The sequence below is a fragment of the Mastomys coucha genome, chromosome X, assembly GCF_008632895.1.
Source record: "Mastomys coucha isolate ucsf_1 chromosome X, UCSF_Mcou_1, whole genome shotgun sequence".
NCBI lineage: Eukaryota > Metazoa > Chordata > Mammalia > Rodentia > Muridae > Mastomys > Mastomys coucha.
The window spans coordinates 79647734-79653861 of NC_045030.1; the positions used below are offsets into that span (position 1 = coordinate 79647734).

A 6128-nucleotide genomic window follows, 5' to 3' on the forward strand; every position below is an offset into this window, starting at 1 on the left:
GTAAGTGACACCTTCCATAAAGTTAGGTTCCATGGAGTGACTGAGAAAAAAAGTTCACAATCAGGGTCTGGGTGAGGCTCTGGTGTGGTCTCTGCCACACAGGTAAAGCAAAGTTCATCATGTTGTCCCATGCCTTCTAGGCTGATGACAGGTTATGTATTACTTTGAAGAAAAACACACCAGTGTGGTTAACACTCAAAGACCCCTAGCACTTATTTTTGAGCTTAAGGGCTTTAGTTGCTCCTAAACTTTTGACTGGGAAATTATAATTTCCCTGCTCATCTTCTGATTTTTAGGATTAGAGAATTGATTCAAACTAGAGTGTTTTTTAATATGATTAATACATATATCTCATTTAAAACTACTAAATATAACAAAATCTTTTAATCTCTAGTTTCACTATGTTTAGATTCTTAATATTTTGTAATATTGCAGATAATGCTATAATTAAGATATGTACTTTTTATAATAATTTAAACTATTGCAAAAAACATAAAGGAAGCATAATATTCACATGGGAAAAATCTGAAAAGTAGTTATAGTTTCTGTTTAAGATATTGAGACATCACTCACTTCAAAATTCATGCTTTTCTTCAAATGTAGAAAAACTTAACTAACATGATTGATATAAGAACATTTTTGAAAACTGACTGAGTATAGACAAAATTTTAGTCTTTGTGTAGTTTTATTTTCTATTACCATAGTATTAAAGTATGTGATGGATACCATACATACTCCAATTTAAATTATATTCCTTCCATCCCCACTCTTCCTGGGAGTTTCATTTTGAAAGAATGTTGTATTTTGTCAAAGGATATTTCTTCATCTATTGAGTTGATTCTAAATCTCTGTACCTCTGCCTGTAACTCTGGAATAAAGCCACCTCCATCATAGTGGATATTCCACTTAAAATGGGCATGCATTCATTTTCTAGTATTTTATTTGAGACTTTTAACTTTATGTTCATCAGGTATAGTGTTTTTTCTCTCTCTCTTTCTCTGCGTGTGCTTACTCTTCTTTAAAATTTACATTAATACTAGCTACATAGAACAAATCATGAAGTGATTTTTTCTCTATGTTTTAACCCAGAAGTTAAGAAAAATTGTTATTATTCTTATTTGAAAATCTTCTACTAAGACCAAAATAGTGCTTTTTTGAAAACTACCCGTTGATTTTTACAGTGAGGTAACAATTTTCAGTTTCACCAACAACGAACAAGAATAGCCCTTTCCATGCATGCCCACCAGAATGGGTCATCAATTTCGTTATGAATCTTGGTTATTTTGACTTTGATAATTCAAAAATCTCTAAGTAGTTTTAATTTTATTTTCCTGGTGGTTAAGATTTTTGAACACTTTTCAGTTATTCTCAGCAATTTGTTTAAGTTTCTGAGAACATGCTTTTTAGCTCCATAATCCATTTTTAATGTAGCTATTTGTTTTCTTGTTCATTTTGTGGGGGAAGAAAAGAAAGGAATATCCCTGGGTATTATTAACTTGGGAAACTAGAACTTCAGGGGGGTTTGGGAATTTTATGAGGGCTTGTCTCAAAATAAACAACAACTAAAAAGGAAAAATTTTAAACTATTCCATAATTTAATGCACAAAGATTTTCCCTAACTAAGCTACACTTCTGCTACATATGTGCAGGGAGCCAAGGTCAAGACCGTGTGTGTATGCTCTTTGGTTGGTGGTTCAGTCCCTGAGAGACCCAAGGGTCCAGATTAGTTGGAACTATTGGTTATCTTGTGGAGTCCCTATACCCGCTGGGTCTCTCAGTCCTTCCCCCAAAGTCTTTCACAAGACTCCCAGAGCTCCATCCTGTATTTGGCTGTGGGTCTCCACATCTGTTTGATCAGCTGCTTAATGAAGCCATTCAGAGCAAAACTAAGCTATGCTCCTGTCTACAAGCATCACAGAGTATCATTATTAGTATTCCCTGAGCCACAGCTCTGCCTGAATCCCTGGAGGCTTGCTGCCACCCAGAACAACCAGAGGTCTGAAGCCATCAGGTACTACCAGCTCTGCCTGTACCCCTAGAAGCCAGCTGCCACCTGGTACAAGCAACTCTAACTGCATCCCCAGAGATGTATTGCCATCAAGAACTACCAGGCCTGACAACAAAAGAAATAACCAGGTAACTACAAGCCAGTGTAAAATCACAATCAACAAAAGCCAGAGCAATATAGCACCACCATAAACCAGCTACCCTACTACAGCTATCTGTGGGTACCCTAAGTGCAATATAATGACCTTAAGTCTAATCCTATAAAGATGACAAAGGTATTTAAATATAAATAAATAGATCCCTTACTTAAAGAAATTAAGGAAAATATGATCAAACAGGTAGGAAAATGAATAAATATAAAGAAATTTAAGAAAATACAATCAAACAGGAGAAATAAATGAATAAAATGATTCACGGCTTGAAAACAAAAATAGAAGCACTAAAATAATACAAACTGAGGGAGTCCTGGAGATAGAACTCCTAAGCAAGAGTAAAAGAATAATAGTCACAAGCATCACCAACAGAATTCAAGAGATAGAAGAGAGAATCTCAGGGGCAGAAGATATGATAGAAGAAATTGGTACATCTGTTAAATAAAATGCTAAATCTCAAATGTTTCAAACAAAAACATCAGTATATTAGGCACACCATGAAAAGATGTGTATACTATTTTAAAAAAATACTCTGATTCATTAGTTGATTAAAGTCATATAGGAAAAGATAATGTGCTTAGATGGACTTTTGAAGATATTTCATCCTTTGTTTTCAATAATATAGACATGCATGGAGAACCAAAGAATCTGCTATATGTGATATTTTCATTCTTGCTAATGAATATCCATCAGTTGTAAAGTTTTCAATGATTATAATTGTTTTAGTAATTAATGTACCATTTGTTAAATCAGTGTGATTATTTAAAAATTAGCTTAGTGAATATTTATGTGCTTTTCAAAAGAGATCTGTTTTACACATACATAATTGCTTCCTAAATCACTTTATTTCATCATTCAAAAAAGCAGAAACAGCTCATAGATCATGAGAAGGGAAAGAAAAGGCATTCCATCAAGAATTTGGTATGTAATATCCCAAATTCACAGGGGAGGGGAAATTGTTTTGAAAAAAAAAGTGAATTATAGATGATACTGATTCCAAGGTTAAGACCATATGATTCATAATTTTTATCTTGATATTATCTGTGAAAACATGAAAGAGAAAAATTAACTCATAGATGAGCCAAGAGGAAAGATTTCAGCCATGAGATTACACAGAACATAATTAAATTCAGCAATGTAGATTATAGAGGATGGAATGTACACAAATAGTTCCTTTCCTTAGAAAGCACCTCTACTTTGTACATTAGATACAATAAGAGAAGATTCTATAGGAAATAATGATATTGTGCAGTTCCACATAAAATTCAGATTGAAAGTTATCTACAGATTTATATGATTTATGGCAGATAGTATTCCACAAATCACATGTAAAGTTAAATTTTTCAAGTGATAAGACACATTTCCTTGATGGACTATTTATCAATACATAAAATTTCCAATTCTAAATGAGATAACATTCCTTAATATTATTATCTAAAAATTATTCTATATTTTATTCTTGTCACAATAAGATTTTCAAATTTAAAAGACAAGTAATATTCTTTCTTGATTTTGAGTCATTCAAGACCATGTTTATTACTTATATGCATACTTAAATTTTATATGCAATAATCCAAAATCAATTAGTTAGATATCAATATGCATAGACAAGGTCTTGGTTTCTACTCACATGCAGAAGTACTTTACTCAGGACAATAATCTCTAAAAGAAAGTGAGGAGGATAAGGAGTGACACATTTTATTATGAGAATATAAGGATGGCTACCCACTGATTACTCCTGGCAATGACAAATGAAAGATAAATAAGTTGACACTATCAGCAATCTATATTCAGTTCTAACATATATAGCATATATCATATATATAAGATATATAAATATATGCATATACATATATATAAAGCATGTTACTGTTACCTGTAATCAGGACTTCTCTGATGTTTTCAGGTGGAATTTCCTTTTATTCAGCATATTCTACAAGTTTACCCTCTTATTCGGAGGTTAAAGGTTTATGGCCCGCATTCCATGAGTAATAATGTCAGAGATTTATTCATGACATTCCTGCAGTATGTACATCATTTCCTCTGTGTCCCACCATTATATTAAATGAAAAGTCCCAACTTCTCCAAATTCATCAACCCTAGATGGGGTCAATATTGATAATAAAAATTAATCCAATGGTCATGGACACAATAAGGTAAAAATTGTGATATGAGATCATTTTCTAGTATTTCATGATGAACAAAAACAGAAAATATTTGTCTATGGAAATTACACATCTCAATCACATCTACTCTTAAAAATAAAAGTCAAGAACTTCAATGGAAAATGGAAACATCCTATTTCTCTTGGCTTATACGCTATGATTTAATTTTCTACACATTAGTAAAATGACAAAGAAAATGGTCTCAACTTTGGGAAAATCAAACATACTCTATTTTGTCAGGGAGCAAACTTGAACTTGTCCAATCACATCCTTCATTATCTACAATCTTCAGTGTCATGCTACCTAAATTACAATATAATCTACAAGTAGGTCCACACACAATCTGGTTATCAGTTAGTGGAAAGGGCTATGGAAATCCTATAACACGTTATTTTTTGGGGGGAGGGTGGGGGAATAGGAGGGTGAATCTGACTTAGTCCTTATTTGCAGAGCAGTAATTTTGTTACTATTTCAGAATCCACTGCCATTCTTACCAACAACAAATATCAATTTGGTTTTCCTGTTGGCTCTGTCCACATTCTCACTATAAAAGACTATGTTCTCTGGTGTCTGCTTCACAGGTGTGAAATGATTATCCTCTTCATCTGTAATGATAATGGAAATATCTCAAAAGCCAATGATACTCTATTTTCTACTTTATTTGATGTCACTTATTTGTGAAACAATAATGTTGACCCTGACAGTAGCAATAATCTCTAATTCACTAATATACAACCCATGCATGCATGGCTGTTTCTGTAGGCATTCGTTTTGCATATTATATTCTAATATGAAGCACATCTACTTCTATGCTTTACAACTGATTAAAATTCCAAAGTACAGATACTCTCCATTCCTCTGAATATCTTCTGTCAACACTAGTTGGCTACTGCTTAGGAATTCCTGCATTTCAACCAGATATCAAAGGTTCCTTCTGACTTTTGCGAACAATTAAAACTGATTTTTAAATATAGTAATACTTGGTGGGAAATGAATGCATGTACTAAAAGAGAATTACTAAGTAGTAACATACACAAAACATTGTACTTTTTTCTATTATTGATGAAAAGTATGTAAGTTTGAATTTTTTAAAGATAATCAGACATTCACTGTGTGAGTGTGAGGGAAAGAGAGAAGAGAAGAGAGAGAGACAGAGAGAGAGAGAGATAAGGGAGAGACAGATTGTATGAGTATCATTTCCACTTATTGTATGACACATTTGCTCCTTTTATTAGCAATACTGTTTTTAACAAGCATGTACATTCAGGTAAAGCATTTTCTTACCAATAGAATATATACTCTGGTGTTTGTTTGTTTGTTTTACTTTTTTAATATCAAATCAAAAGTCAAATTATGTATAATTTAGTTGAATAATGTTGCTCTTTGTTTAGCAATTCTTATAACTATGAAGGAGAAATTCTGAATTCCTTAAACAGATTTTGTCCATAACTGCTTTTCAAAATTAAAGGTTTCAAATATTCTAAATATTTTAATCGCTACAAAATATGAGAAAATAAATATTTAAAATAAAAGTATAAACTAAATTTTCCTTCACTGAAGGATGACAGATCACATTTGTAATGTAAGCAGAGGGGAGCCAGAGGCACGAAGTTTGCAAAGATGTTTGATATTAAAACCTTCTAGAGAGTACCAGGATTGGAAAAAAAGATGCAATGTATAACAGAAAAAAATACAGTAAAAATTATCTAGAAATTATTTGTCTGTGGGAAAACTACTTGGAAAATATATTATTAGAATTATTCACATCTTTTTTTTTTGCTTGTTTTTCCTTTTTTCTGTTTTT

General features: G+C 32.3%; 1 pseudogene; it reads right to left on the reverse strand.

Annotated features, from left to right (window-relative positions):
- Window positions 1-1928: 1928 nt before the first annotated feature.
- The window catches only part of LOC116084563, a 6195-nt pseudogene continuing 1995 nt past the window's right edge, over window positions 1929-6128 (reverse strand).